At 52.8% G+C, this 12,669-nt stretch overlaps 1 pseudogene; it reads right to left on the bottom strand.

The window, feature by feature from the left end:
- Positions 1-10,708: 10,708 nt before the first annotated feature.
- On the bottom strand, positions 10,709-11,575 carry LOC141959648 (placenta-specific gene 8 protein-like; annotated as a pseudogene).
- Between the last annotated feature and the right edge of the window lie 1,094 nt (positions 11,576-12,669).

Raw genomic sequence — 12,669 nt, 5'->3', positions numbered from 1 at the left:
ATGCCTTTAAGAGAAATTGCTTGCCTCCTGTTTTTCCCATTAACAGGGAAAATCCTTGACAGATGTGTGTCCCTGGTGCCCCTCTGGTAGGCATCTCATCTTTCTAAAACACCTGGGAGACCATGGAAATCTCCAAGAGGAAGAGGGGTTCTCTCCCTTCCCCCCCAGCAGACAACAGGAGCAGAACAAGCAAGAACATTTTTCTGTTCTGCTCCACAGCAGGTAGGATATTGCCTGTGAGCAGGCACTAGATACAGCAGCAAATAGGTCCATTGGCTTCTAACAGCTGAGGTAATGCTCACAGGACACTGACTGACAATACTGAAGCTGCTCCTGACAACACTAGAGCCATGAAGCAGAACTTGCCTGAGAGATCATCATCAGGTCTTTTTACATCTGTCATTTTAAAAGGTGTTTTGGGGAACAAGGTTTGTGTCAGAACTCGTTAACAACCCTCCTCTTCCCTTTTCTTGACCTCAGCCTCACCTTTCTCCCTTTCAACTCACCCTTGCCAAAAAGGCAGAAAGTCTTGTTTTATAAACACAGTTAAACATATTCTCCTGCTAGGGAAACCTGCCTTGGCAAATAGGCTTACTGTGGCTGCAGTTTAACTTGCCCTAAGTTAGGCTTTGTATTAATGTTCATTTGTATTATTTGTGTGGAGCTACTTTGGTAATCTAATATTAGACTGCACAACTGGGCTTCCAGCCCTCAGGTAGAGAGTGTCATCTATGGAGGCTAGAGCAACCTACCTACATCTTACCCTAAGGCTTCCTAAATCACTGATTTTCAAGGAAATGGCAACTTTACCTTGAACTAGGGCTTTCTGGAGGGCTTGATTTTTTTTTTTTTTTTTTTCCTGCAGTGTTCAGGCATTTCTCATATTTTAAGAAAAACTACGCTCTACTGAACTTTCTGCTTTTGTGTGTGACCTCTGATAGTGAGCAACTGAGGCACTGCTGTTGTCAGAGCAAGTATTGATTTAACTTCTGGCTCTTAAAATATGATAGTTCATAACTGGAGGGGAATTCTGATTTTGAAATACCGAGAACATGCTAGATCTTTAAAATGAAGCAGATCTGGGTGATGAGGCTCTCCAGGGAAGGTACTTCATGATGGAGCTGTGGGGTCCTGCTGAGCCTCGCTGGGGGCTGTGCTTCAGGCTGCTGCCTTTCAGCAGCCCAAGCCTGGGCTCTTCTGGAGTGGGGGTCTCTTACCCCATCAGGGGGGTGACCCCATCAGGCCTAGACATGATCCTGCTTTGCCCCAGGGCTGTAAGGTGGGGGGGAACCTTTTGGGCCGGCAGGGAAAACCTGGGGCAACTTTGAGGGGACAGAGGTGATATTCTGGGGGGAAGAAGTTGAGGTATCCTGGGACAAAATGAGCATTTATTGTGTGAAAAGCTGAACTTAGAGGGGACATTTTGGGGGGAAAGGCGGAAGAAACTTAGAGGGGAGATAGGTGACAATTTTTAGAGAAAAGCTGAGGTACCTCAGAGAGCACAGGGTAAGCATTTTGGAGGGAAAGGGTTAGGTTTCTTAAGGGGGACAGAACTACCATTTTGGAAGAGAAAAATAGAGGTGACTAAGAGAACAGGGCAAGCCCTAGGGGAGAGCTCCATCACTGTTGAGAGTAAAATTGAGGTTACTTAGGATAGGGTAAGCATTTTTGAGGGTGACTACCTTACGGAAGACATTGGCAGCATTTTTGTGGGAGAAGCTATGATATTGCAAAACTCTGAAGGCAGCAGAAACAATGAATGGGCCATGCTGAATGAGCTTCTTGGTTTGTGTAGTTATTTTGGCTCTAGGCAAGGTCCAGGAGGGATGAAGAGGGGGTCATGTAGCGGGATTTTCATGGAAAAGAAGCATCATTATAGGGACCGATCCAATTTAACAGCTGAGCTATGGTATTTTCCTTTATTTAGAGTTCTGAAGCCCAAGATGAAGAGAAACTCCTGGAGATGTTGTCTCTGCAGGAAGAGTAAAGAAGGATCACCAGCACCTTCCTGTAAGTTCAGCAAGAGGTTTGCCTGCATTGAATGGGCTGGTGGTGTCACTGTTCACTTGACTCTTGCTTAGATTTTGGCTAACACAGCTCAAAGCCCAATGTATGCCAGGAGCAGTGCGACATCCCTAGGAGGTGATTTGTGAGCCTGTACATTTCCAACCTATAACAAAGGAAGCTGAGGGAGTGTTGAAATCTTTAGCTTTGGCTTAAATGGTATTTTTTTCCCAAAAGGTCCTTCAACGTACGCTAGCAGATTTACCACTGTATGCCCCACAGTACAAAAACCAGGGGAGAACCTCAGCTAAAGTAAATGTAATAGAAAACAGACAGCCTGTCTCCATGCAAAAGACAAAAGCAAAAACGGGTAAGTATAAAATATTATAGAAAATGTGTTTAGATAAGGGGCACTCTCTGAGTCAGTTAAATGGGCTGCTAACTCCTCTCCTAGGACAACTGGCCACATTTCCCTCACTAACTTCTCATGATAGGCCTCTGAGACTTGGGTCAGGTGATGGGGGTGACACCCTCAGAATTAAAGGGATAATGACTAGGGAGCCAAAGGAAGCAAGGGAAGGGAACTCAGGGATCACACAAATCTATCTGCACAAAACTTAGACCATGGATATGTGGGGGACTAGGCACAAGGACTGGTGCAGTTGCAGTACTGGTAGCCACTACTCCCACTGTTAAGGATTCAAGTCCCAAGATGACGGTCGCAGTTAACAACTGCTACCTTACAACATCCCTCATTGACACAGGAGCCCAAATATCGATGGTAAATAAGAACACTTACAAAGGACTGCCTCCATTTAGCGAGCAGTTCCTTTCCATTTTAGGTGTTAATGGGAAAATCACTACTCACCCACTGAGGGCTAAACTAACTCTTTCTAATGGCTAGACAGTCTGCCCAACCTTACTTTTATGTTCCCCTAATGTATTAGGTATGGATGTACTGAAGGGTCAGTCATGGGTGGGGAAAATGGGAAACAAGGACACCACCCCCTTTACCCCAGTTTACCTCCTACAAATGCATCGCTTGCCGTCAGCTGCTCCTTTACCCCACAGCAAGCTAGTTGATACTCCACAATACAAACTGCCTCTGACGCTATTCATCCTGTTACTGAACTGATCAAGGAGCTGGAAGAGCAGGGAATCGTCACCAGGTCTCATTCCCCTTTACAATGCTGCTGTATGGCCAGCGAAGAAACCAAATGGCAGCTGGCAACCGACAGTACATTACCAAGCCGTGAACACTGTCACTGAACCGCTCACTGCAGCTGTTCCCAGTACTAGTGAAAAATTTTCCTAACGAACAAGCCTTTCCATGGCCGGCAATCTTAGTGTCACTGTGGAAGATGCCCGGTGGGTGATCCGTGGTACTGCAGTCTCCCTCAGGAGGGTTTACGGTCCAGGATTGCGCGTTGTCACTGCTGAGGTTTTACAGTCCGAGTGCGGGGGGACTGCAGTGCCTGGGGGGCGTAGGGCAGTCGGAGCCTGGCGGTACTGTAGCACTACCGGAGGTTTTACCGCCCGCGGCTGAAGCTGCTTCAGTGTCACAGCCGGGTACACCACGAACGCGCAAGAGAAGGGAACCGTGCCCCTCAGTCAGCTTCCGGCAGAAATCCCGCCCTCCCCCCGCAGTCGCAGCGGCCATTGGCTACGGAAGCCAGTCCGTCGTTCCTGTACTCTGCTCTCATTGGCTGGCAGTACTGGTATTCCGGTTTACCCATAAGCGCATCAGACCCGGGAAGCTCCGCCCTATTTCCGTGTGCCGCCGTTTTGGTGTGGCCGCGCCTTTATGAGAGGGCGCCGCCATTTTGTACGAAGTGGCGTTCCTGCCTCCGTGGGAGCCGCCATCTCTTGGCCTCGTGATCGCCGTCAGCTCTGTGATTGGCTGCCCGCCCCCTCCTGATCTAGGAAGCGCTCAGGCGGAAGTAGCAGCACATTTTATTTACAGCAGGTACCGCATGTGTGCGTTATGTTAACGGGAATACGGAGGTATAAATCTGTAAGATAAAAATGTATATTAGATGTCTATTCTATAGGCACATAGCTGTAGGTAGGCGCAGAGAGCGGGTCCTGCGGTGGCACAGGGGCCACAGCCGGCGTGGCTGCCGTTCCCGGTGCTCGGGCCGCGGGCCCGATCCCGCCCGGCTATGTGCCCGCGCCCCCGGCACCCGCCAGCGCTGCATGGCGGGTGGGCAGAGGTACCCCACGGCCCACCCCGCCAGGCAGAAGCTGTTTCGGGCTGGCTCCAGCTTGTCCCGCCGCGCCGCGAGTGGGGCCGCGGGGTCCCCGTTGTCCGCGGGTTGGTCCTGGCAGGAGCTCCTATCCGGTGCAGGTGGGACCCCCTGGGCCAGAACTGAGTGGGGGGAAACCGGAGCCGTGTCCTGGGTGGGGGATGGGCGGTGCTGTGCTGGGCCCACTCGTGGTGGGGTTGCAGCCGCGTCCAGCGGGGGCAGCAGCACGGTCAGGCTGCTCCCGGCCCGGTCCTGGTGCCTCCACAGGCGGGGAGAGGCCCCGGCTGCTGCTGCTCCGAGCCAGGTCACTGCTGGAGGAGTTGGGGGGCGGGGGTGACCCTTTGGAGGAGTTGGGGGAGCTTTTCGGGAGCCATCCGTCGCGGGGGGTTGTGGCTGCTGTGCCCCACGGTGGGATTTGGGGTGCGTGGGAGATGGTGCGGGTAGTCTGAAATACCTCTTGCCCGTGCTGGTGTTACCCACAGCGACATGAAGCCAGGTTTTTCCCGCAGGGAGGGTGCCCCCACCCCAGTTCTGAAGCACTCCCTGAAACTGCGTGTGGGGCCCCAGGGCTGTGGGTGGGCTACAGTCCCCCCCAATCAGTGACAACACATCAGCCACACAGCTGGAAAACAGAAGTTCAGTTTTCAGTCCCCCAAATGGAGACAGAGTGCTGCGTTTTTGTGGCTCAAAACCGGAGCAGGAGTTCTGCATTTCTGAAGCTCAAAAACCAATTAAGTCAAGTCCTGTGTTTTCAGAGCTTGAAAACAGAAATTGCCTTTTATTTTTCAGGCTGGAAAACTAAGTCTTGTGTTTATGGGGCTCAAAAACAGGGTAAGTGCTGCATTTCTGTAGCTTAGAAAAAGCTGTAAGTAATGCATTTTGAGGGCTTGGAAACGGAGGTTTAGTTGGCAGTTTTCAGTCGCCAAAACAGAGGCTCCGTGGAACTTTGGGCAGGTGGAGGGGAATGGGAGGGCTTTGGGGGTCAAGGTGGGCAGGGTGTGTGGATCCCCGCAGTCACATTGGTCCCTGAAGTTAGGGAGGCTGGTATGCCTCCCTCAGCCTCTAAGGTGAAAGGCACTTTTTTCCCCAACGTTTGTACAACCACTGGAATGGTTATTAAATAATATTTAGACAATGTACAATTTCAACAGTTAATATTCAGGTTATGACGGTGATTGTTTTACAACTTTGCCAGAAGCCCATGCTGCTTTAATTAGGTTTTAACAAGAAGGAGCAGTTACAGAGCTATAATTAGGTGGGGCTTTAATTAGCTGGCAACAAGAAGGAGCTTCTACAATGCAGAGTTGGAAGCAGCAGGAGCAACTCTTCTCCAGCCTGGGCAGTAGCTGGAGCTAAACTAACTCATCAGGGCTTCAAATAACCTGAGCTGGAACATCGACTGTCTGGAGCTGAAGTTATTTCAAGCACAAGTGTCCATCAGTCAGAGCGGTAACAAGCAGGAGCACCTCATGTCTGGAGTGTCCAGGAGCAACAGCTGGAATTACCTGAAACTGAGAGAAGCCCAAACATCCATCTGCTGGAGCTGCAGTATAGCTGTAGTGTCTATTAGGCAGAGGTAGAGCATCTCATATCCCAACTGTGCAGTAGCCAGAGCTGCAGTCTGGAGCAGGACCTGAAATAACTTGGAACTTCAAATACCTGGAGCATTTCTCATCCAGAGCATCAGTAGCTGTACTGTCTATCTAGGCACAAGAGTCAAAGTTGTCCCCAGAAGGTCAGGCGAGAAAGAGCATCTTGCTCAAACTCCTCCACTAAGCGAGGTGCATTTCAGCACAGCACAAAACAACAGGGAGCAGCACTAGGGCTACCACTGGGTCAGTCCCCCTTCCCTGAACTCCCTTCACAGCTCCCAGCCCCCCAAATGTGAGGCATAAACTGCCTGGGAGGGGCTTTGTTTGGGGGGGCTGTGGGAGCTCCCTACACAGCCCTTGTGAGCCCAGACTTGCAAACTGCCATGACAGTGAGCACAGAAACCACGACAACAGCGAGCTGAGCTTCCAGCCATGGCTGCGCTGTCAAGGGGTGTCCTACACCCATGTAATGTGTCCACACAAGGTTTGAAAGTAACACGGTACCTACCCGAGATGAGCTGCTCTGTACAGATCTCCCACACAGATGGACCCTTGCCAGGGATGCCTGGCTGACTGCTGACTCCGTGATGTGGATCATCTGTGACATCATTTTGACCCAGTGCTGAGGGATCGGGTGGAGTTGAGAACAGTCAGTGTGAGTTAATGGTTGGACTCGATGATCTTCAAGGGCTTTTGCAACCGAGATGATGCTGTGATTCTATGAAGGCTTTTCCATTGTCCCCACTCCTGGCAACAGTTTGGCAAGTGTCATGCTGGTAACACCTCAGATAATACATACAGGTGTGCATATAGGTGAGTGATCATAAGTATGTACTTGATTTTACTCATCATGATTTGTAGTAACTTGTAATAAATTCATGTAAACAAAGCCTCTGCATCCTTGTGTACTACAGCATCCTACAAACCTGCTGTTGCAGCCTTCACACAGCTGAGGGTCATGTCACACAGGTTGTGGCACAGATGAGCCTGGCCTGGGGCTCCCACAGGGACAGGACACAGGCCCTGGGCTAACATCACCCAGCTCAGCTTGGCCCCAGCAGGGCCAGCCCTGTGCCCAGAAAATACCCCCCAGAGAAGGGGGAAACCTGCCCAGGACAGCTCCCTGTGCAGTTCCACGCTGTCCAGCCCAGGGGGAGGCACATGTGCATCCCCTCCCCACTGCAACACCCCATGTGCTGCTGCCCTGCACAGCCCCCAGCAATACCCCACCCAGGCGAGCAGCAACAACTACCCCTTGCAGTGGGGTTTTCCTCAGCAACAGCCAGATGCAGCCCTGGTCACCTGACCCCACTGGGCTCTGCTGTGGGTGCAGCACCTCTTCTGCAGTGCAACCCAAGACCCCTGGACCCCCGCCAGCATAAGAGCCACCCCCTGATGGATGGTCAGCTGCAGGGCTGTTTGGTTGCTGCTTTGTGTGCTCACTGGACATCACCTGCAGCTCCTCTGTCCCCTGTCGGTCTTCAGATGAGGTGGGCACTGGTGCCCCTCACCCAGGCTTGGGGCTGGCTGCTCCTGGCTCCTCACTGCACTGCCATGGCACTGCCTGCTCCCGTATCCCTGTGGGGGTCAGAGCTCTGGTCCCCATCCCCACAGCCTGGCCTCTGCACGTGTTGGGGGAGAAATGGCTCTGGAGGGGAAACCCTGTGATCAGGGATGGGCAAAGCCACGGGGTCCTGACAGCCCCTGACAGTCCCCCCAGTCAGGATGGGCTAAGGGGTAGAAGGGCCCCAAGCGGGAATGACTGTCAGGGGACCCTATCAACCATCACAGCAGGAGGGATGGGGAGGAGTCTCTTGAGCCAAGGAACCAGCACCGGAACAAAAGGGAATGGCCTCAAGCTGCGCCAGGGCAGGGTCAGACTGGCTCTGAGGAAGTATTTCTTTGCAGAAGGGGCTGTTGGGCGTTGGAATGGGCTGCCCAGGGCAGGGGGGGAGTTCCCATCCCTGGAGGGGTTGAAGAGTTGGGTTGACCCAGCGCTGAGGGATCTGGTGGAGTTGGGAATGGTCAGGGTGAGGTTCATGGTTGGACTGGAGGAGCTTCAAAGGTCTTTTCCAACTAAGACAATTCTGTGAAGATGGGGACAAGAGGAGCCCCACGCTGGGCTCACCTGTCATTGGAAGGGGGGACCCCAGCAGTCACGGTTGGGTGGCCTTGAATACCTTCACCCTGGGCACTCTTGGCTCATCCCAGAGCAGCAGGGCTGTCACTGAACTGGCCACCCCAAATCAGGCAAATCTGTGCTGCGGGGGGAGGCTCAGCCCCAGCCCCCCTGCCCCTGCTCTGTGCCTGGCAGCCTGTGGGCAATGGGGATTTAAGCCCAGCTGCCAGGAGCGGGCAGATGTGACCCCGCGTGCCCATGGGCCACACACAGACCAGCACAGTGACATCTGTCCCCGCAGCACACGCAACTTGTCGGCTCCCAGCTCGGGCTGTCACCATGCCACCACCATCTTCTCTTGTTGCACATGTTTTGAGTGTGCAAACACAGGTGCATGCACCGTCAGCAAGGGCACAGCCTCACCCCTTCACACCAGGGATGTGACGGTGCGGTGGCCACTGCAGAAAAACATCACAGGAGTTGCAGTGAAAAAAACAGGGGGGTGGGAAAGGTATTTTGAATAAAACCCACTCCTGTTCTGAAGGTTCCAGGACAGAAGCACAGACGTGCCAGAGCCTGAGTGCCCCATGCAGTCCCAGCCCACTGTCCTCTGTGGGCCAAAAGCACCTTTTTCTGTTAAAAGCAACAAAGCTTAAACCAATCTGAACCAGTGCTCAGCGGCTGAAGAGTGATCCCAGACCCAAAGTTACCTCTTCCTTGTTCTTTGCCATGGAATAATGGATAAACTCTCGCACCCCCAAGCCCCAGCAAGGCACAGGTTGTCTGAGCTTTTCCACCATGGTGTACTGTTACCAAAACCTGGTCAATGAAGAACTCCCTGACACTCAGTTTATTTGGTGCCATTACACAGGGGATCGTTCCTCCTAACACGCACATTGAGAGACAAAGGCACATTCTTTATAGACATTAAAATAAATAAATATTAATGTAATTTCTGAGAAGTATCCACCCCTTTCTAGGAAATATGGATATCTTAATACATAGTGCAAGCATACTAGAATTGGGGAAGGGTCTCTGGTGGTTGTTTTGAGGCAAAGACCTCAACTCAGTTTACCCATATACCACAGAATCATCACAGTTGGAAAAGATCTTGAAGATCCTCCAGTCCAACCATGAACCCCACCCTGACCGTTCCCAACTCCACCAGATCCCTCAGCACTGGGTCACCCTGACTCTTCAACCCCTCCAGGGAAGGGGACTCCCCCCCTGCCCCGGGCAGCCCATTCCAACGCCCAACAACCCCTTCTGCAAAGAAATACTTCCTCAGAGCCAGTCTGACCCTGCCCTGGCGCAGCTTGAGGCCATTCCCTCTTGTCCTGGCGCTGGTTCCTTGGCTCAAGAGACTCATCCCCCCTCTCTGCACCCTCCTGTCAGGGAGCTGTAGAGGGCCAGGAGGTCTCCCCTCAGCCTCCTCTTCTCCAGACTAACCCCCCCCAGTTCCCTCAGCTGCTCCCCATCAGACCTGTGCTCCAGACCCTGCACCAGCTCCATTGCCCTTCTCTGGACATGCTCGAGTCATTCAATGGCCTTTTTGTAGTGATGGGCCCAAAACTGAACCCAGTCATCAAGGTACAGCCTCACCAGTGCAGAGTACAGGGGTAAGATATGGTAACTCCCAGTTTAGATTGCTCTTCAGCATGCAGCTTCCCTTATCTTGTTTATACAGAGTTTGTACAGAGAGGGCCTATTACAGTTTGGTTTGGTCCTTGAAACACAGACAGACTTATCTTGCCTGTTTGTCATGCAGACTCCCTTACCTTGTCTTTACAAAGCTTATACAATTATACAAAGGGGCTTGTTGTTTGTATTCTAAATTGCTTAAGTTTTTGGTATAACACCCAACACCCACACCCACAGCTGTGAGGGTCTCATCCCACAGAGCAGCAGTTCCCACAGGACAGGTTTGTACCAAGTGGGACTGTGATCCCCACCATCACACTCCTGATGCCACCTTCTGTGTCTTGGTGCTGGGGACTGTCCAGGCAGAAACGAGGATGGGTTCGGAGCTCTCAGGCACGGGGTGATGCTGTCACCAGCTCTGCACGCTGACAGCGTCCATGGAGAAGCTGAGCTGTCAGCAGCAGGCTTGGCTTTTGTTTTGTTTTATCTTCTCACTGAAGTTTGTGGTCTGGTCTCATCACAGTGTGGTCTGCAAGAGCAAGTTCTTTATCTGATAACATCAGCATTGCTCTGACCACACAGCGTACAAAAGTACAACGCTGTCCTCTGGTGCTGCAAGACACACAAAAAGAAATAACAACAAGCAGGCAGGAGGACAAACTCTGCTGTTTATTGCCGGGGGGAATCAACCACAATCAAGGCAAACCACCCTGAGGTGCGTTTCCCACCAGCCAGGGCAGTGGCGGCTCCTGCCCGCAGCAGCTTTGCAGGGCGCAGCAATGCCAGCGGCATCTGCAACAGGACAGGAGAGGAGGGTCAGGGAGCAGGGCCGTGCCTCACCACACCGTCTGCGTGTGTGTGTGTGTGTGTGTTTCTCCTAGTCCTGTCTCGTGGCTGGACACAGGTGGTGGGGCCTGAGCAGATCCCCTGTCCTGCAAGAGGTTCCCAGCAACGTTTTGCTGCAGGACAGGTCACCCTTTCACCTGGCCATTGCTGTTTCGGCACCATAGCAACCCTGTGTCTTAAGTCAGGCGCCGGGGGAAAGGGAGACTCTGGGAACCCACTCAGGTCTGTGTGGCAGTGATTTATAAACCAGCATGCCCAGTTTACCAGAATACGCCCAGCTCCTTCTTTCAGTTGATGTCTCTCTTCAGCTGGCAGAGCGCACACATGGGGCAGCACACAACAGAGATGAAGTCACCCAGAATGGAGGCCTGCCAAGCGCGGGACATTGTATGAATAACCCCTTCCCACGTCAGCTTTTAAGCATTTCACTTTTTCACTGTTAACACGCCTGGGCAGCTCACCCCTGGTGCCCCAGCACATTGCTGCTTATGCCCAGCGAGGACTGGGATGAGGCAGTGTGCGGCAGGATTACCTCTGCCTCACAGCAGGGATGCAGATGTGTCCCTGGCAACTTCCCACTGTTGTTCTTCCTCTTGGGCACCCCCTTCTCCTTCCCTGACCCACACCCCAGCACCCAGTGGAGCAGGCCCCGGCGTCGGTTACTGACCGGGATGTTGTATCTGGTGGGGTAAAGCGTCCTCATGGCCACGCTGGGGCCGCACAGGCAGAACTCATCCATGGCCCCAGCCACTTGGCACCCCACTCAGCTGAAGCAGAAGGCTCCGCAAATACCTGTGGGACAGCGAGACACGCACTTGGCTGAGGGGTGCAAAGAAAGAAGAAAGTGGAGAAAGCCATCTGGGGATGTGAAGCCGTGGCTCTTGACCTCAGATGAGAGCTGCTCCACTGCTGGTACCCACAAAAGTGGGGTTTGCAACAGGGGCAATGCAGCAGGAGTGGGGAAAACAGCAGAAACTCAGCATGAGCCAGCACCAGAAACAAGTGGTATGTATGTACTCACACACGCCAAAGTCGGAGCAGCAGTCCAGCAGCCCCGTCTGCCACTCGCCTGCCCGTGGGGCAGCCGAAAACTGGGGCTGGACTGTGATCACGTGGTGAGAGGCCATTGCCAGTACGGGCTTGGGTCCCTCCAGGAATTTTGTGGTCTGGAAGGAAAAGCCATTAGAGAAAGATGCTGCAGGTGTTTCCTAAGTGGGTGTCCTGCTCAGGCTGCTGCATTCGACAACGGAGAGGACAGCGCAGGTCCCTGAGGGTTCCCCACTGCCAGGACACTGCCATCCCCACCACAAAGTGGGGGCACAGCTCTGCCAGGAGCTGCCACTGTCCTTCGCAGCAAAGCCCTCCTCAAAACCAGCACCCCACCAAAGGCAGCAGCACCTCATCCCCCTGCCTATTCAAGTAAAATGCCTCTGTATAAGGGTCCTTCTGCTTCAGAGCCTCAGTGCTTCAACACTTCAAGCCTGTCTTTTTACACCCAGTTCATCTTTCAGCATTACCTGCTTAAAATGGTAAATTTTTTTTAAGTTTGCAGTGTCCCAAAGCTACTACAGCTCAGTCCTAGCTTTCTAAAGCTCTCAGTAGTCACCTTAATCTTTGCTTTTCTCCCTGAGCATCCCAGCCTGTTTGCCTCCCCCTCTCCCTTCCTTCCTCACCTGCTTTCTCAGAATGCTTCAAGGCAGTGGGTTTTCCTTGGCCTTTTCCATCACTCTAAGCCCAGTCACCAGTTCTCATCCCCCCTTCACTTGCCAGTCTATGCCAGTGCCTCATCCTCATCCTCCTCTTCCTCTGTTCCCTGGGGCCACCATAGCTCCTGGCGCCCCCATAGCTCCTGGCGCCCTGCTCCTGCCCATCCTCCCCAGCGAGGGGCTGCAGCCTCTGAGAGCAGCAGAGTTCCCACTCCACAGCACCAAATCCCCAAACCTACCTGACCCATGTAACAATTCCACCTCCACCTCATCTCCACCCATGGCCCCTTCCCTCCCACTGCCCGCTGCAAGGCGTGGCACCGCCCTCTGCCATTCTCACTTCAGCTTTGAAGCTTTAATTAGTAAAAAAAAATAAAATAGAGGATGTTCCCATAAGAACTCCCATACAGACACACTCCCTGTCCTGTGCCCAAGCTCGGCGCTGCTCTGTTAAGCAGCATGGAGACGAGGTGCAAAGGCTCCCATGCTCTAATAGCTATGAGGGCTCCCTCCCG

Source organism: Athene noctua, chromosome 4, assembly GCF_965140245.1.
Source record: "Athene noctua chromosome 4, bAthNoc1.hap1.1, whole genome shotgun sequence".
NCBI classification, from domain to species: domain Eukaryota; kingdom Metazoa; phylum Chordata; class Aves; order Strigiformes; family Strigidae; genus Athene; species Athene noctua.
The sequence above is the reverse complement of the archived record's forward strand: the minus strand, read 5'-3'. Positions and strand labels throughout refer to the sequence as shown.